Source organism: Enoplosus armatus, chromosome 4 (assembly GCF_043641665.1).
Source record: "Enoplosus armatus isolate fEnoArm2 chromosome 4, fEnoArm2.hap1, whole genome shotgun sequence".
Lineage (NCBI taxonomy): Eukaryota > Metazoa > Chordata > Actinopteri > Centrarchiformes > Enoplosidae > Enoplosus > Enoplosus armatus.
The window spans coordinates 16,943,019-16,964,003 of NC_092183.1; the positions used below are offsets into that span (position 1 = coordinate 16,943,019).

At 42.6% G+C, this 20,985-nt stretch overlaps 1 protein-coding gene across 1 annotated transcript in view; it reads right to left on the reverse strand.

Annotated features, from left to right (window-relative positions):
* Nucleotides 1-20,985, reverse strand: part of arb2a (ARB2 cotranscriptional regulator A) — a 149,508-nt gene that overhangs the window by 57,138 nt on the left and 71,385 nt on the right. The window lies entirely within an intron of this gene.

A 20,985-nucleotide genomic window follows, 5' to 3' on the forward strand; every position in this document is an offset into this window, starting at 1 on the left:
AAAGGAAGAGAAACATGTGGAAATACTTGTTGAGCTAAAACCAACACACAGATGTTGAGACATTTGCCGCCTCTCTGCTGGCCTTTCCTTTAACACTAAAGCAGCTGGATATGCAGAGTAAAGTTCGGGTGGGGGTTGGACATGGGAGGCTTGCGTGTAAAACATTTTAAGAAAGGGGAGAAGAAAGACAGAAGGTTATTAAAGGAACCTGAATGGATATCAAAAGTAGTATGCTGGGTGAAAAAAGGAAGGAATGAGGAGAAAAAACAAGACAGATGAGAGACACACAGGCAGATGTGCTCAACAAAGAATATTTATGAATTCTTTATTGATCCCCATGAGGAAAATTCTCTTTTCCCTTGGCCCATTTCACAGAGAGATCAGACCACAGGGTCAGCTTCAGAACAACATCCCTGAAGCAAGTGGGCTTTCACTGTCTTCACTGTTCACTGTTTCACATAAGCAGAAGCTTAAGCTTAAGTGGAAACGGTGCGTCCCATCACGGGAGTCAGAACCAGAGTCCTCAGCTTGAAGGACGGCCTCTAGTGCACCTTGATGAAACGTTTATGACCAGTCTAATGTACTTCATTTAACTTCTGCATTATTATAGGCTTATAAGTCTAATTCAGTTAAATTATCAAGGCCATTTTGACATCATCATTTAGTGTGCCGCAAAAAAAGGTGTAAAAGAAATGTCTTATCCCATTTCTGTGACAACCTTTTTTTAAACACACTCCTTCACTGTGATTTGGATTTAATTTCACCACAACTATACGTTCACATGCCTCTGAACCATGATAACAAAGCTGAGTCACAACTGATGATGCAGACTTGAGTTCAACCCACCCCATATACATTCAAACTCTGGATGAACTATGAAATCCTTCTCCCTCTTTTTCCCCTTCTTTCCCCTTCCTCATAAACCATTTCTTTTCTGATTTCTCTGCAGAGGGCCTGGTTGCTATAGAGACCTGCAAACATCACAGATTTCTGACCCCCTGGTTGGCACAATTCTACTAAATCCAGCTTTTCACAAGCTCTATGAAATAGCCAACCCCCACGCATTTGGAGCCCTCAAACACATGCACACGCAGACACACACACGCAGACTTTTCTCTAACCCCTGTATCTTGTACCTGACCTCTCACATGGCTCTCAGCAAAGTACAGTGTTTAGCGCTTTAAGCTGCTTCCTGCTACAAAGCCAGCTAATTGCTAGACTTTTAGTTGTGCATAATCTTATTTTCACCACTGACGTAGAATGTGATATGCAATGGGTGTGTGTATATGTAAGTGTGGGGTGTGTGTGTGTGTGTGTGTGTGTGTGCATGAAGGAAGGATGGGGAGCATATTAATCATGTTTATTTATCTGGACGAGGAGTTGAAATAAGCGACGAGACATCATTTAACAGCATGCTAAGCTAATCTCTGGTCGAGATAAATACTTCATTTCTCTCCTCTCCCTGTGACGCTCCCTTGCTCGCGACTGCTCCGCTGACGCTACATCTAAACACCGGCAATAATAAAGACAATTATTTAGGCCTTTGATAATTATGTGTCAAAGGCAGCGAAAGCCACTAGATAATTGGGCGAAAACTGAATGGTAATCCACAATGGAGATCCCCGTAGGGAGACAGGCAGACTTATCCCTAGAAAGAATGCAGAGCGAGAGAAAAGAGAGAAACAGGCAAAGACAGAAAGATGAGAGCTCTTTAAGGGGCCTTGCTCACTGTCAGATAGTCAATGTGAAAAGCCACAATTATACATAGAGAGAGAGTGCGAATCGAGAGCAGCAAACAAGAGAAGGGAAAACAAGGGATAGAGAGAGAATGACAGAAAATGAGTGAGAATGAGGAAGAGGATAAAATGTAGAGTGTTAGTGGGAGTGAGCAAAGACTGAGCAGAGGCCAAGGGGAAGGAGGAGAAAAACAGAGAGAGAGAGAGAGAGGCGCCCCATGATGATGCCAGTCAGAGACGAGGCTTATAATGTGGCTGCGCCATGCACTGCCAACAGCCACAGATAATCTAGGACTACCCACTGAGCACTGAAGCACTGCTTAAATATTTGATTGATTAACTGTCCTGTTGCTGCCAGAGAGTAAGAGGAGAGCATCAGAGAAGCCAGGGCGAACACAGGAAAAACAAACAAACATGTATGCGGGTGCACACCGGAAGGTTGGAAAACACATGGCGCAGACACACTAACACATACACCCCCATAAATCCCTACACGCCAACATTGGAACAGGAGCACAAACACAAACACACACAGACATGTACACATTGCAAGCATGTGCAGAGTCTGCAAAGACAGTGGCAAGGGCTGGAAAAACAAACATAAAGGCTGACTGATGCTCTGGCGGTGATTTCTCACCATAAATCAATGAGGACAATAGACTTGTAGATAAACAGTGGTTAAGTTGATGATCCTCAGCTGGATTTGACTTTTAATGACTAGAGGATTCACCACAGGGATGATATGTGCTATCACTTTTATTCCTATCCGTGTATGACTGTATGTTGCTAGCAATTGATCTCAGGTCATAGAGTGGTGGATAGGAGTGGGAGTGCAGCATGTTCAGCTACTCAACCTACCCTGTCTGTGACACACACACACACACACACACACACACACACACACACACACACACACACACACACACACACACACAAACACACTCATCCCATTTCATCCCTGGCTGTGAAAACACAGGCAGCTGGCCCCCCACACTCCAACACCCTCCACAGGAAGAGACAACACCAGCGTTTCCTGTGGCTTTGAAGCGGCGGTCCCAGGTCCCCTGTCGGTCCCCAGCTTCCTTTGTCTTAACCGCAGGAAGGAAGCCCTCTGTAGCACGAGGCCACAGGGCCCTAGGGAGCGACAGGGAGTGTGTTTGTGTGTGTGCATCTTTCAGTGTTGTGGGAGTATGCAGAGGTTTTGCTCACTGAGGTCACATGCATTTACTTGCAGGGTTTTTTCCCCTCTGACTCTCCAGTGCATGAACTCTGGTCGTGGTGAGGGTGTAGAGAGGGAGGGAGAGAGCAGGAGAAAACGGCAATAACTTCCTCCTCTCTTTCCTCTCACGACTGTTCGCCACATGCATGATGGAGCGAAGATGAGAGAGGATGAAAAAAGGGAGGATGGTAGGCGGAGAGATAGGGTGAGATTTGAAAGGGTGAAGAGGGGGCATTGCTGAATTGTGTGAGTGACAGCACCGGACGGAGGGTAGTGGGAGGTGGTGTATGTCTTGGTGTACGTGTTGGGGAGGATTCTATGTGTGTATAAACATGCAAACCACACACACATACATATATATACAGTGGACAGACACACCAACATCAGTGGGGGCGGTGAGGAAAAGGAAGGCCAATAAATATTTACTGACACAGCAGAAGTGGAGAATGGTTGTCCACTGGTGGAAACAAAAGGCAGAGGATGAGGAGCGGCGTGCCAGGAAACCTGCCGGCTGCAGGCGCTGGGCCCTGCTTGTGCCCGCGTGGAAAACAAGAGGAAGGCGGGAAGGGAGGATGGACGAGAGAGAGAGGGCAGGGAGGATGGGATGGAGCGAGGGAAGAAGGGAGGGACGAACGGGGGTTGTGGATAAGGGAGTGCTCATAAACAATAGCGGCCTGGTGCAATGCAACTGCTGTTCACTTAAAAAATGGATTTAGTTGGTTGGCGTTCAGTGCTCGTGCATGTGGGTATGTGCAATCATACATTTATATAAAAATAAAAACTTTTTTTACTTCTTCAAACTACCGTAGCTTAGTGAATCTCTCTTCACAGTGATTTTCCACATAAATCTTTGTCTTCCTGCTAATAATATATAAGTAAGTATAAAAAATAATGACACCCTGAAACACTGAACATTGAATTCCTGTTGACTGACAACTCTTTTATTGCAATGGAATTGCATTCAAATCATTCAGACCCAATACGCAGATCATAGTTACTACAACAGAATTCAATTAATTTCTAATTAACATCTGCACAGTGGTAAGTGTTAATGATATCAACTCCCAACAGTTTGATCAATTTACATTTCTTTCACATTGAACAGACTGGTAGTCGTTGCTCAAGTTGCTCGAGCTATATCAACAATACCCCTATAAAGTTCACATTGAAATGATATTGACACAATTAAGAAAGTGGGCAAAGTTTTGTAACATTAGTAGTTAAGGATGTTCATATATTGTTTAGCGACAGCAATTACAGAAATTCTCCAAATGGTAATTTCTAATTAGGCAGCATTCCTTAACAAAGTGAAATTACGGTATGGCGACTAATTAAAGTCTTGTGTTAATTAGAATCCGTCTTAGTTAAGAAAACCAGCACAAGGTACGGTGGGCAATGTCTTCATCATTCCCAAATCAACTGGCCATATTAACAGCTTTGGTCTACAGAGTGAAAGGAGAAAGTAACTTTTGCGCATTGGATACAGCCTAGGCCTCATCATCTCCACTCGCCTTTTCTCTCCCTCTCTCTCACTCTCAAAGTGCTTCTTTCTTGTCTTTCTCCCTGTCTCCCAACCCTCCGGCAATGCTGTAAAATAGAAACCTAACCTCAATATTTTCCCTCACGGTGCTGGGACTTGCTGGCCCATTAAATTCCCCTTCCCATGTGTCAGCTTGCACATTTCCACCATGAAATTTTCGTATAATTAAACTTTCTTAATGATTTATAAGCTATAATAATAGCCGTAAGTATTTCAGAGCAGGTTAAAGGGACAGCCTTTAAGTGCACGCCAGGGGATGACCCTGTTTTAGCATAGTTTCGGATGGGTGACTCTCGGCTGGAGACGAGGATGGATAGGGTAAGGGAGAATGGGATTGACGGAGGGAGCGAGCGAGCGAGAGGGCCTAACAAGGGTGGGTGGAGGAGGAGGCTGAGACCTTTGTGCCGTAACTCAGGGTGATACTGACATCGAGGAGAACCAAGGGCTCCCTGAACCCTGCCAGGGAGGAGGCCGCTAACCACGGACAGGCAGAGAGAGACACACACACACATGCAGAGCTGAGAAACTGACAGAAAGACGGAAACCTGGCCCGAGAGAGGAAAAGATTGGATGCAGAAAGAAAGATACAGTTCGAAAGAGAGCCAGAACATGAGATGAAACTGTAAAATAAATCATGAAGAAAGCAGCAGGAAGAAATACAGACAGCAGAATAACATAAGACATAGAAAACAGATTATATCAAATAAAGGTGACATAAATATTATGAGGCACATTATTAAAAAAAAAAAAAAAAAAAAGCTAAATTAGCTCACTTAATCCTGGTGAATCAAACACCCGCTAACAAACAAAGTTTACTGTACAAATCTTAAGCAGAACTGGAGTCAACATCTAAATGATGTGCACAAACAGTTTGCATGCATGTTCTGGGGCGCACACACACTCACACACACAGATGTTTGCTCTCTGCTGCCTCTCTGACGGCGAGGCTGATATGATTGCCACTTAGGAAATCAGTGTGTTTTCACACCACTCTCAGCTCTGCCAAAGCTAATGTGTTAAATATCCATCGGGTACTGCTGTCCATTTCTGAGACACACACACACAGACACACACAGCCTTAGGGGCTGATAAACACTGATTCCTTGTACTAACTGAGCCCACAGTTGGTATCCAAGCCAAAATTTCTAAATTGGGGTGCAGTGAGAAAATTTCAACAAGCTATGATGTGGAATTTTCACCCAGTTCTTCTAAATTTGTTGTGAGGAGGTTTAAGTAGAGGTACATTTTAACAACTGTGTGACTTTTTTCACTTTTCTTGTTGTTATCAAGAAATGCTTTTCTTTATACATGACTGTTCTATACAGATTCACTTTCATGCTGCACAAATCAACACATGAAGTCCAGCTACTGTAAGTGTTTTGAAAAGGTGGAGCCTGCTAATGGCAAAATCTACCAAATATCTCAGTGGACTGTTTTCACCTTAGCTGTGAATGAGGGAGGAGGAAGAGAAGGAAAATGAAACAAAAACAACAAATCTGGAGGCGCCTGCTGCTCTGCACATTACTGGCAAATCAGGTGTATGTGAGTGAGTGTGTGTGTGTGTGTGTGTGTGTGTGTTTCTGTGTGTGTCTCCCTTCAGGGCTGCGGGAGTTGGATTCTCAGGGGAGGTATTTTGTTTAAACTTCCAGGGCCACTCGACCCATCTCTGAGTGAGGAGCCGCTCATGGACAAACGGAAAAAAAAAGTTAGGGGAAAAGGGAAAGGGGAGGAGAGGTATAAGCCAGCGCTAATGGATGTGACAAGGAGAGTGTTCCTCCCTTCAGTTATCATCCTCTACTCCTTCATATTTGCTCGTCTCCGGTGCTGTGGGGCAAGGGGGAAAGAGAAAGCCCCCAAAAAAGAAAAAATAAAGAAAAACAAGCTCTGTGATCCCCTGTACTTAAAGGAAGGAGAGAGTGAAGGAGGGAAAACTACAGAAGGCCAACTGAAATTAATGGAAATATATAACAATCTGAAATTAACTTCTCATTGCCACCAGCCATGATTTAAAACAGCTTTTTAACGAGAGGAAAGATGAGTCAGAAAAGAAAGAAAGGGAGAAGGGGTTGAGGCCATATTACAAATTGGACAGGCTGGAGGAAGCCACAAGTTAATTTGCCTCATCATGTAAAAACTTCCCAGCTCTCAAGGCACACTCACTAAAATTATTATTTTTATGCCCAAATTAATCAAGACATAAGACTAAAAGATAAAATATAATACTAATGTAGGGTATAAGAAAAAACAAAGGAATTCAATTAGCCAATTAAACAGGCAGGGTAAAGAAAAAAACCCAAACCCATTTCAAGCATCTGAATTGTATCACGATATTCCATTGGACCGGATTTAATAGCAAAAACATATCACCTTCTAGCTTTAAATACAAATTTAAATTCCACAGATAGTCCAAATTTAAAAACAAAAATGAAAAGCCTCAACTTTGGGTTCTTTTCCAGCACAAGAATAAATCACAGAAAAAAAGCAATAAAGTAATATCTAAATGATCTATATCTAAATATCTAAATTCACACTGATATCAAAATAGATAAAACAAACATTTCCAATTAATTATTATTATTATTATTATTTTATAGTATTATATAGTGATGTTGTTGTTGTTGTTTAAAGCAGACTCTACATTTTGAATAAAACATAGGAACACTTCAATTTAGAATAATTTACTTTTGTTATTCTCCTATTACTCTTTTGCAACGTTTTATCCTGTAAGTTTATTAAAATAATGTGCCCAACAACAACAGCAATATACTTTTGAGTACATAATGAAATCACCACAACGATTCCCTTAATGAATTAAATGTAAAATCTACAAAAAGTAGTACACCAGTTGAAGTGCTTTTCAAGTGATATTATTGATTAAAAACAAAGCCTGAGAGAAGGATGAGGAACACATACACACACACACACACACACACACACAAACACACACGCACATACAGGGCATACACACACAATTCATAAAGTATATTATTAATCTTGTAAAAAAAGCAATTAAATCAAAGTGGTATAGAGCCTGAAGCTATGAGGACTGTCAATTCTGCTGGAAATGCCACAGAAGATTACAGTTGGGTTTGTGGATTCCATGAACCCTTTTTTTGATTAGGGAGTCAATTATTTCTCATTACTGAAGATGCTATTTCGGAAAAAGACCTTGTCAGTCAATCATGCAAAAAGTCCTCGAAAAGCGTGAATAAACCATTAAAGAGAGAGGCGAATGGGGGGGTGGGTGGGGGGAAAGCACACTGACCCTTTTCCCCACCCAAACTCCTACTTGTAGTGAAATTACCTTTTTAACTATTACACCTCTGTCAGGTCTTTGTCAGCGTATGGTAATTAGGGCCTTCAGTGGAGAACATTTGAAAAGAAAACAGTATATTTATTAGTTTATCTCAGAGAAAGGCATTTACCCAGAGCTGAAGGTAAGTTTGAATGTGGTGATTATCTTGTCATTTTCAGGCTGTTTGTCTAAGAGTGTGCATGTGTGCTTTAGGAGGTGTTTGTGTGTATAAGCGTGTGCATGTCAGTGTGAGTGAACGCTGGTGTATATGACTCCAGGTAATGTGCTGTTGTGTGTGTGTGTGTGTGTGTGTGGATGGACATACACATGTGCATCTATACATATATTTATATATATATATATATATATATATATATATATATATATATAATATATATTTATACGTGTGTGTGTGTGTGTGTACTTTAGCTGCTTTCAGCACACTGATAGGCGAGCACAGCACATTTCTCCCGTCCTCTTTGTTCTGTGTTGGGTTTGACACCTCTAAACAATAGCAGCGCTTCACTTCGCCCAGCCCCAACCCACCACCAACCACACACTGCATGGACGGGAGCTGCCAATTAGCACTATCAAACACCCCTCATCAGCTGTCTGCTTACCACGAAAAAGAAAAAAAAATCCCAAAACAAATCAATAATTCAGAGTTTCCTTCAAAAACAATCAACATTCATCAGTGAACTTAAAGATAAATGAGAGAAGTGATCACTAATTGTACAGTATGGACTGCGTGTATTAAAAGATGCAAAGAAAAAACGAATAGAGTACTGTTGGCGTGACCACATGAAGTGGAGCATTGCAACAAGCTCTCGATCAGCAGAGAAGAAACAAAGGTCTGTTTCCTCTCTCTCTCCTCCTTTCCACTCTGGTGTCTGGAGGTGATCTTTATTTTGGGGCCGACTATTCCTTGACCTGACCCGAATGCGACCGCTGTCCCTTGTCTAAATCCCTAGCCTTTTGGATAAAGAAGGCAGTCGCTGCATGCATTCTCTTTTAACTCACACATCCACTCAAGAAATGCCCCCCTCTCTGTTTTTAAGTTTATCTACCTTTGTCTAATGCCACGCTGGGTGAGCTGTGTTTGGCGGCCACCAGGCAGCCAGACGATGTGGTGTGACCCAGGGGAAGGAGGGCTGACGTGGGGAGAGAGAAGTGGAGAGGGGGGCCTGTCATGGAGAAAGGGTCTCAGAGGGCCGGAGGTGAGCAGAGGTGTCTGGGAGATGACTGTCGCTCCTCTCTGTGGTCCAAGCCCTTTTCATTAACCTACACCCCTGGGTTCACCAAACAGAAACAGGGGGTGGAAGCGGGGACAGGGGGGTGCGGACGGGTGCAGAGCAATAGCCCTGGTGACCACCAGAGACCTCCTGCCTTCCTGCCTTCCTGTCTGTTTGAATGCAGATCTGTGTCATCCATTACAGACAAGGGACTGCTTTTTAACAAAATACATACACAAACAGGAGCACATGCACGGGCACACAGACACAGACAAAACACACGCATACAAAAATACACATGCAACAAAGCCTGCTAAGGGAAAGAGAGGGGTAACAAAGGACAGGCAGTGCCCCCTAGTGTTTTCATCAAAGAGAAATCCGACCAAACCAACTAACCATCACCCCTAGCAAAGCCACAAAAACAGATACAGGAAGGGAGTGAGGAAGACGAGAGACAGGATGGAACGGGGGGGGGGGGGGCAAGAGGCAAAGAGGCTGGATTCATGGGAGAAGTGGCATCACATGTGGAAGGTACAGGAGTGAGGGTGGGTGAGTAAGGTGGAGGGGGCAAGACACTGGGGGAAGGAAGGAGAGGGATGGAGGGAGCAAGGGATGAAGAAGGGATGGAAGCCAAGGAGCGAGTATGGGGGATGGGTGTGTATTGTACATGTTAGCTGGTTGGTGGTGGTGGTGGGTTAAAAGATGTCTTGACACAACCAAGATGTTTTTAATGTTCGAGGCCGAGAGAGCGAGAAAGTGAGAGCGGAAGAAGGAGAGGGAGAGAGGCAGGCAGGCCATGCATGAAAGCCAATGTCTGAGAAGTCCAGAGGAATCGTCGAGTGTGAAGCCATCTAATGGGAAAGCTGAATATATATGAGACAGGGACACACCATAGACTGCATATATGGGACACACACACACACACTGACTGTGAATTACTAAGCCACCCAATGTGGCCTGGTAACTGATCTGAAAATGAACCTCAAACTAATGAGTGACATGATGGGGGAGAAATGAAAACCTAGCTTACTGGGTGAACAAAGAAGTCTTTTGGAGCAAAATGCACACTCATGCTTGAAGATAAAAACATATGTACACAAACATGAATCCATTTAAAAAAAAAAAAATCTGTGCAAATGTATGCGTGTGTGGTTTTTTTTTTTTACTCGGACAGCACATCCAGCTTCATATTCCCACCATGAAACAAGGCCTATCCTTCAGTGAGTTCCGCATTCAGCTCCAAGCCAGCTAAGACATCAAAGGCTGCTCCACACCAGGAGTCTCTCGCTCGCTCTCCTTCTCCCTTCCTCTCCCTCTCTCTTCCTTTTGCTCTTTCATAACCCCCATCGTATTTCACAGCACATAAAGCCTTAAAATGGCACATAAAACAGTTCATCTCTTTTCACTGTCAGCTTTCCAGGCTTAAAAAATTAAATATGTTTTACTGCAGGTACATAACTAAAACACACCCGTGGAAAGAAATTGCCATAAAGGATTCAAACTAAGCTTTCCATAAGTATCGGAGGCTATAGAGTTGAGTATAGATCAGCTGAATAGCCAATATGGGGTATCTCAAGCTTAAAGTGCAGAAAATATGAAGTGACTGAGGAAACTGTGGAAATGTCTGTTTTTCCTTCCACCAATCCCATCGTTCTGTTTTCTGTTTAAACACTGGAGATATGTGCAGGAAATACAGCACACAGTCTGCAGGTGATGCACTGACACTGAAAAATTCTTTACAAACACATTAAAAGAATGCTGTGACCCTGGTGCTGAGGGTTTGGAGTAGGCAAGGCGAAATCACCACAGAATACCAACACTGCATTCAATGAACTTTAAAAGCAGTGAAAGACAGAGAGGAGAGTGAAGGAGGCGGGCGTGGATGAAGATACAGAGTTTGAAGGAAAAACCAAAAAGGAGAGAGAGAGGATGAGAGACACAGAAGCAGAGGAGGGAGAGAGGGTTTAAACTTCAACCCTAGAGTCACTGAGTTCACTGACATTTGCACCAGGATCCGCCTAGCTGTTCCTCACAGCTTTTCAGAAACGACACTTTCTCTCCTTTCAATTCCTAAGACTTATTCTTCCTCCTACATTCGCCGCAGAATGAGACCATTCACAGTCTTGAGGGCAGAGAAAGAAAAAAACCCACAGAAAAGCAAACTGAATTGAATGTGTTGAATTCGAGTGATGCCTGCATGACAATTTGCAACCCCGTATGTCCTGAAGACTCCTCTTGTATATTGTATGCATTCTTATGGAAGAATTAACAAGGGGGGAAGGAAAAAAATGACATGTGACAAGCGATTCATTTGAGCTGTCAACATGTCATCTTCACCACATTCAAACCTCACGTCAACTGCTCGTATTCCCTCTCTGGTGAAGGTGACCTAGGTCGTAACCAGCTGACACACCCAGACACAGCAGGTGAATGCGTGGAAATACCACAGCAGGAACAGCGAGTGCAAGAATGAAAGGCACGTTAAAGCAAAAGGACAAATAGGAAAAAGAAAAAAAGGAAACAGATGAGGATACTTTTTAAAGGATTGAAAGCATCTTGCATTTTAAGGTAAGAAAAAATATGCCTTTTACAGATAATTCATTTGACATTTTAGATGGTTTTGAATGACAAAGTCTAGATTTTAACCGTTCAGCGGTTTTATACAAAATAAAGAAAGTGCACTTCAAACATGAATTTTTAATACAGTTGGTAGGGGACTGTGAGAAGGGGGAAGCAGCGGGAAAAAGCTGGTGGTCTTGGACAGAGGCGTTTGTTGAAAAAGACAAAATATAAAAAACAGTGTTAAGGAGACAGACAGAAGTGAGGTCAGTCTCAAGTGAAGTATCGGAGTGAGACGGCAAAGAATGAAGTAGCAAGGCCGATGTGAAGTTGAGGTTAAGAGAAGGAAGGGAAACAGAAAGTGACTGAATCAGAAGCAAAGAGGACGAGCAAATAACAGGCGAAAGACCATACACACTGGGGCACGAGATAAAAGGAAGAAAACGAGAAGAGGGAAGTTTACAAGATACGTGGCAAGAGAGAGAGTAGACAGTAGGAGGCTGACAAAAGAAGCTCAAAGGAGTGTGAGAGCCAAAAAAAATAAGAAATAAAAAATAACGGTAACAGGGAGTGGTTTGGTAATTAAAAAAAAACAGGGGCAAGGGGCAAAGGAAGAATGAGTAAGCGAAGGAGAGTTTCGTCACGAATTAAGAAGGAAGGTAAAGGACAACAAACGAGAGAGGAGCGAAAGAAGTGGACAGCAATGCCCAATGGGTATTAAAGAGTGAATGAAAGAGCGAGAGAGGTCTGAAGTAGAGGAGACGGAAGAGAGCGAGACCTTGCCTCTGAGGCAACGAGCCGAGAGGAACGAGAGAGGCAGACAAAGCCGCACACTGCTCTCACACAGCAGAACAAAGAAAAGAGGTGCATCATGGGAGCCTGAGCCTTGCTCCGCCACTGACGCCATGCTGGATAAACACACGATGGCACATATGCAGAAATCAAAATGCAAACACATAAGTCTTCATGTAATGATCAAGGACATGATAATACAGACCTCTGTTTGGAGTCACTGTGGTCATTTTAGTGAGGTACCACCTCAACCTTCATAAAACTGCACAAGTACAAAATCTATTATCAAACAATTGTGCATATCATATATAAGCACACTATACCAGCTACATATTCAATATAATTTGGGTATGTCTGTCATAAACCTAACTCCAAAAAAAACTGAATACTTTGAATAATATTGACTTTAAAAGAGCATAAAAACATGCCGCTAAAATAAGGTAGAGAGCAAGGAAACCCTGAGTAAATCAAGACAGCATCATCGCTGACCAAGTGAGTAGGTGGAGAGAGGGAAGACTGTCCGAGCAGCTACAAGGCAGACAGTGATGGTAAAAGAGTGGAAACAGGCAAGAGGAGGTAAAAAAAAAAAAAACTGAAGTGAAAGACAGCGTAGGGAGAGGAGTGCTTTCTCTATAGCACACTGATATAAGCAGACCGGGGTTGAAGCAGAGGGTAAGGAGGAAGAGGAAGGGAACTCTGTCTGCGTGTGCTGAATGTTCTGTGCATTTCATTGTAAATCTGATTATGTGCACATATGCATGTGTTTACTCCTGGAAAAGCAGTGTATATCTTGTATTGTCTTTACATACTCAGGCAGCTAGCTCAGGGAAACACAGGACGAAGGAGACAAGACACAAGCATGAAACTGGTTGAAAGTGTCAAAATTCAAAATAAAAGTATCCAAAATTATTGGCTCTCAATTTTTCCATCCATCCCCACTTACTCCTACTTATCCATCTATTGTACTCTCTCTTTCTTTTTCCTCTCCTTCTCTCTCTCTGTTGGCCTCCCTCTTTCTCTCTCTTCCTCTGGCAGGTCTGATATGCCGAAGCTGCAGCTGAACTCTGAGTAGCACTGTCTCCGGGAAAAAACAAAGTGATCAATGTGAGAAGGCACGGGGCGCTCATGGACAGGCCAATCAATGGTGGAAAGAACCTTGCCCAGGGCCTTATGCAAATGGAAGCACGTCCCGTAACCTCGGGAGTGAACATGCGCACTAGATCAATGGGACGAGGGTAGAACCTTACAGCAAGATCAGCCTCAGCCAGTAAATATGTAATGATGAATCCCTCAAGATTTTACTGAACTCAAATGAACTTCAACTAGCTTGGCTTCTTATATCACAAAGTGGCAAGAAAGACCCCATGTTGAAGAGGTGGGGTATGGGGTGGGTGGGGCAGGAAAGAGAGATTAAAAAGAGGACTGATGGATATTTCACTTCCTTTTCATGAGGAAGGGAAAAAAACAGGAAGACAAAAAGGTGAGAGGAGACTTATGAATAGTCACCCCAACAATACTTGTTTGAGGTGTAATGATTTTCAATTACGTCACCATGGCAATATCTGTGTGTTTAGAGGAACGAAGTAGAAGAGTGGGTAACCGTGACGACCTGGTGAAAGCGTGCTTGGCCATTTAAAACCATGGATGGTCAGACCAAGGACTGGATAAGACAAACTATTCAAAACGAACAGCTGACATTTACTAATGCTCTCATATACCAGAGTCTGAAATTGGTCTCATTCAAAAGCTATCACAGACAATTAGAAGTAGTGCAGTGACTTAATTGTGTACAAGGCAACTGTGGTGATCCTGAGGGCGATAACAACTTTTCTCTCTCGAAGCAACTGGAAAAAAGACAGACAGCTGTGTACTCAAACTACTGACTACGGTTGAGAGAAGAGAGAAAGATAGAGATGCTGTAAAAGAAGTAAATGAGAAAGAGGGATTCTTGAAACGGCAATGTATGGAAGTGATCCTGAAGCGTATTGACTGTCTCTGCGTCCGAGTTTGAGGTGAGAGCAACAGCTCCATGTCTGGCTCTGGGCTGGTGAGTAAGCTATAGGAGAGTTTGATCAAAACAAGACACACATATCCCCAAGATCTTAAATAGTGTGGAAATGAAAGTGATGCCTTGAATTGCCCTTGGTTGTTGGCTATGCCTCAGATGACCTTTCTAACCCTGGACCATTCAAAAGCAGAACAAAAGTTAGGGAAACAAGCAATCGTGAACTGCCTTTTACTCAGGCTGCTTCCCTTCAGTTAACTGAGATGTTTTCAAACAACCTAGCTAAAAAGAGGAATGCAGTATATGTATAATATAAAGAGGCATTTATGACAAATAAACCAAACAGATCAACAGACAGTGTTTATGTTCTTATAGCCTGATTGTCTTGCAACGGTGCAACAATAAAATGAGACAGAATTAATAATGAAGGCAATCGAAAATGCAGCAAACAACACAAAAATTTAGAATCTCAAACAAAATCAATTTTCCTAGATATTGAAAGAATAGCACAAGAGAGACAAGAGGTGAGTAAAGCATTGTCAACCCCCCAATCCTCTCCAACACCACAAATGTAATCTAGAAACCAAAGATGCTCCTGAAACATAGAGAGAAACACCAACAAAGGTGAGAATAATGGCGACGTATTGAAGGGAATACTTCACAAAGCCTATTGTGCGAGTATCCTTTTCAGGCAGCAAACCCGCTGTAATTTGGTCTGCGTCATCTGCCTCTAGTCACAATGCAGCACTACAGCTTTGAAATGGATGGCAAATGAAGGCCATTTGTACATAATCACAGCAGATAGAAGAATTCAGAAGCCCTACAATGTGTTGTTGAGGTGGAAAGAAAGACCTTGGTCTATCTGTGGCAGCCAGCGCAGCTCAGGTTTGGCAAGGGAGGTCTTTTTTTTCCAGAAACAAGCAAATCAATTCAAATCAAATCAGCTTGCTAGCCGTGACATTTAAACAGTTCAATTTACATCCTTATGTTAAGAGGAGAGCCGCTCTCTAAGATGCCTATTCATTCACAAAGAAATTAGACGTCTATATTTCAGCCGCTTAATAGAGCAAATATGCTGTAGCTGTACTGAGGAAGAAACCATGTCTTTTCATGGTCTACAAAGGGCTAGGCATTGTCTGTCATTACGAGCAGAGCACAAAAACACAGAGAGGGATAATATACATAATATAGACAGGACTGGAAAACAGCACCATGCATGATGTGCATGCATTATCATATACACGCACATGCAAGTGCGTACCAACACACGTGTACACGTGCAAACGCACATGCACACTTTCTCAGTGGTGATGGTGTATGTCCTGAGGGCTACTGTCCTGCTGTGCAGGCTGGCAGGCACTTTTGTCATGGTGGTCCTTTTGTTTCACATCAAACAAAACGCCACAGCTTTGCATACGGCTCCACTAATTTCTGCTAGTGTGCCCCAGCCATTTATCATCGCCTCTCACCCTCTCCTCCTCTCCTCCCCTAACGTGGCTCTGATAGCTGCTCTCCACCAAGCTGTTCTGCTCAGGACGATACAGGCTTCTCCAGGCTAGGGGTGACACACACAGACGTGCACATATGCATACATGCACACACACGCACACACACACACACACACACACACACACACACACAAACACACACACACACACACCTGCAGACACAGACAGACGTACACACAGAAAACTGCACTACTACTGCACCGCTTGCAAGCCCGCCAGCTATGGAGAACCTTGAGATAAAAACAAACCTTCTCTTCATCCCCTCCAGAAGCAATAGACAGGCTAACACTCAGAGTTTCGAAGGCGGCCGAGACGTGCATACAACATTAGACGAGGGGGTTTTCAGAGCCTGCTTATGGACGTCTTCACAGCTGGGATGATTTTGTCAACAAATTAAAGTGATTTTTGCTTGTGTGGTGATGAACTCAGGTGAAGGTTGCACTGGTCCTTGTAGAGTATTTTAGATAGATATAAATGTGGAACTTAGTTTGACACAGTTTAAAGGAATACTTCAACATTTTAGAGAACTTATTTGCTGTCTGACTGGGATTTAAGTAAGAAGTAAGAAGATCAATATGCATTTTATGTGCATTTAGTTGAGAGATTGGTCTGGGATGTGTTTAGTCTAGGAAAGCACTGGAAGCAGGGTGGAAAGGCTAAATTCAGACAAAAGAGAAAGCATCAAATTAGTCTTATTTACATTTCGCGTTGTGTTTGCTGGCAAGCTAGCCACTGATCCATCCATGAATCGGCCGGGCTTTGTTAAGAGTTAGGACAGTGTGGAAAGCCAGCAATTGTACAATGAGAACAGGACTTCAAGGAGGCTGCATGCAGTCACTTCTCCCAGGTGCCTGATGCATGAGCTTCATCATTTCATATACATATTTACATCATGTTAAAAACACAACAAGAAAAACGAAAAAAAAAAAAAAAATGAGAAAGCAAATAAGTTTCTCAATTTTCTCAAATTTCTCAAAATATCGGGGTATTCCTTTAAAACCACTTAAGCTGACAATAAACATTACATGTCATTCAAGAAGAAAAGCTGTACACATTACAGAGCATGAAAGCAGTTATGAATGTGCATGCCTGAGCTTTACATGTGTCTAAGTGTCAAAAACTGCAAGAATGAGGATCAGGTACAATAACACTAATACTTGGACATGTACATTTGTGTTATTTTCCAGAGGCATGCTGTAAAAAAAAGGGTGAAGACTGGAAACAGAAGAGTTCGCACAGCGCCATGTGTTCAGTGGGCTGTTACCATGCCAGTCATGGAGCTGTACAGACCACTGCCAGACCAAGAGTCCTGCACAGAGGGCATAGTTGGCACCGCCGCTACCCTGAGGGTCACCATGACTGGGAGAGGGTGAATTAGGAGGACGAAGGAAATGAGGACACGAAACAGGACATAAAGCAGAGTGGATTTTGGGGATGGCGAATATTGTGGTGAAAGGTTCAGTGCACATGGTAATAAAGATTAAGAAGTGAGAAACCTGAAGACTATGCAAACAAAGTATACAAAACAGAGAAATGTCAATGAGCTTGTTTGGAAAACTCTCTGTGGTAAATGACAAGGAAACCTCAAGTAAAGTAAAATAATTTAAGTACAACTACTTTTCCTTATTTGTATTTCAACTTGTGAATCTTATTAGGCACAAACAAAGCACAGTGTTATATAAATACACCTCTTGTTCTCTTTGCATCTTCCCATACCATACAACATAAAAACCTCGAATTTAGACTCAGGATGCCATATCATGACAGGGAAATTCAATCACTTTCTAAACTCTGAGCTATGTAAAACTAACTTCTCCGACTCTGACTGATTCACCCTGCAGTGCTTCATCTTTCTCATCCTCCACACACCGGTATAGCGATGAAGTCCACAAGGAGTGAAGATATCCTCCATATCTATCCGTCTCACCTCAAGCATCTCTTCCCACATCTGACACCTAGCCACAACACACACACACGCACTTACACACACACACACACACACATGAAACCAAGGACGACAGAAAGAAACTTAGCTATATTCATTATAGATTGAAACAGATGGCACTATACAGAAAGTGTACAGAAAGATATTCCGCAAGCATGTACTGTATGTATACGTTCACAGAGGACACTTAAAATCTGCAATCATGTTTTTGAGGGGCTGTTGTGGCGGCTGGTTGTCTGGTTGACACCCACACATTTGTGTACTGGGAGACAGATGCATTCTTACATAAGACCTTATATAATGCTGCCCTGTCCTATCCAATAAGAGTGCTCCTTTTTCATTGAAGGTTAGTACGGGTTAGACAACCCTTCTTCAACACAACCACCACTACCACTTGCACTTACACGTCCACCCCCCCCCCACACACACACACACACACACACACACTCCTGGCAACGGGAAAGGTGAAAAGACTGAGCGAAGGGAGAGGTGGAGGCAGGACCCTCTCTCTGTATGGTTCTATCCCCTCGGTCCTTCACTCTCTCTACGGTTCCTTCTGGGGTGAGATTTCGTCCTCAGGTGAAGAAAGGATAAGGCAGACCTGGACCTGAACCTGGAGGAGCATGGCCAGTTTATGTGTGTGTGAGAGATGCAGAGAGAAAGACAGTACACAGCCAGGCTAAAACCCCTTACACTTTGAAGGAAAAATAGGAATAGTGGGTTCAAAACAAAGTAGCACAATTGGGGGAACATGACCCATCTTCCTTTAAAACTATACAGCTGAGAGAGACAGCGAAGGAGGAGTAGGGAGGAGCAGGCTGGCCAAGCTTGAAAGCACATGTCAGAGGAGACTAGAGACTCTAAGGGAGAGCTAGAAAGAAGGAGAGAACAGAAAAACTGTGATCTGAGATGGATGGATGGATTCTGTGATAGCTAAAGAACGATAGAGAGGGGAAAAAGGGCGAAAAAAGTGGGGGCGAAGCAAAGAAAGAGCAGCCTTCCCCCTGCAGCGCAACGCAAGCCTCTCTTTCTCTCTCACACTCTCATTCAAAGGCAGTTAGCTACTCTTTGATGTATCTATAATTAGTCAGTACACACTCTGAAGTGTTTTAAAAGAAATCAAATTGCAATGAAACACTTGAGCGCTCCAAACAGGGCTAACATGCTCCGGAGCAAGGGGAGCGAGCAGGAGAAATTAATGGTGGGCCTTTTTGATGTGCTTGATCAGAAATGTATTTATTAACTGCAAAGGGGAGTAGTAATTAACCCACAGACAGCTTGTTTTCTCTGGGTCTTCTCATGTGTCAAATGGTTCATCCCGCAAGGCTCCACTCTCCACTCGCCTGCTCATGCGCACACACACCTCCCATCCTGTCCCACTGGACCACTTCCTCCTCAATTAAGTAGACGGCGTGCGTATGTACGCATATGTGTGCGCGCAAGTGTGTGCATGCTTATGTGTGAGGGAGCACGAAAGCACAGCATTAACAAATAAGAAATGTATGATGGCTTCTTTAAATCCCATGTGTATATTTATATGGTACTCCTGTAAAGTGCATGTCTATGAGTGGGGAGAAGTTTGAGAGCATTTGGATAAAGAGCCAAACAGTCTGAAGTCTCTACTTTATATGAACAATGCACCTAAATAAAATCTATAGCACCCAAAAAAAGACAAGTTGTTGATAGGTGCAGGTGGGCAATTGGGGGTAGCTAATAAAAACTATGAATGCGTATATGTGTTTGTATTAGTGTCAGGTTGGAAGAGGTGAAGGAGTTTCGACACTGATAGACAACAGAAGCTGGGATGGCCTCGAGGGAAACCTGACAATGGCATATTCAAACAACCTGTCACTTAAAGTGAACACAAGGAGGTTTCAAGTCTGTGTTTTGATGCTATCTTCCCCATACTGCATCTGCTATATGCTATATATTTATATATGCACATACAGTATATGAGTGTTTTCAACAGGGTTTTCATATGACAAGGACGTCACATACAAGAAAGCAGTTAGAACCTCTTCGAGGCCTGTACACACATTGAGAGAGAGAGAGTCTGACTGAAGGAAACACAGAGAGACAGAAAGAGACAAATAGAGAGAATAGCAAGTCTTCGTCACACAGCGAGAAAGCCCAGGAGATTTTGAGGCTGTCACGGACAAAACACTGCATGAATATTTAGCAGCCAAATTAAAATTACAAAATACTAAACAAAAAAGAGTAGGTGAAAGAGAAAGAAAGAAAATAAAATATTCCTGAAAACACCAGTGGGACAAGTGCCCACCTTTAATCCCCCACTAGCCGTCTCCTCATTGTGCCGCCTACCTCCTCTTCTCCTAAGAAAAGAGGAGAGATATGTCCTGAATAATATGGGATGTGGTGAGTCTAGCAGTAAATCCTTCAGATCAAGAAACCAGCAGACTGGCAATGTAACCCAGCTCTCAGATCATAGAGAGGCTTGCAAACACAACTGGTGCAGTATGTTAGCTAGCAGAGCTTAATACAGTGTAGTCCTTTGCATTAACAGTACTCTAAATGCTATCGCAGTTAGCACAGCATGTTGGCAATAAGCCTGGCACTGAGCCAAGCTAGTTACATACAAGTGGTTGTTGGAATTTCAGACGCCACAAATACAGTTTTAGGTAAATAACAGTTTTAGGTTAGAAATAACAAAACAAAACTAGAATTTTGGTTGTTTTTTTCTTTTTCTTGTCAGGCTCCAGAGAGCTACAGTATGCTGGAATTAACACGGGAAAATACAAAAAGATGTTTTACACACTGTAACTTGCTAAAAGTTGTTTTTAAAAATGATAGCATCCTTTGTAGGAATGTAAGCCCAAAATATCACATGTGGCTGTTGTCTTATCAGTGGCCATGCACATTTAATCAACACGATTATGCAATAACAATTAGTTAAATAGATTGAAAAAATATATAAATCACAAAGTACATATTTTTTACCTTTATATCATCTGTAAACATCACATCCCCATAACTAGAACTTAAACTTAAAGTTACTGTATCATGATCCAAACATTGTATTAACTAAAATGGTACAAAAGTGAGATTTTATCCCGTTTGAAGCATATTAATAAGACAGTACATTTGTTTTTTTTTTATTGTTTTATATGTCACTAGTATACACATTAGACTGGAT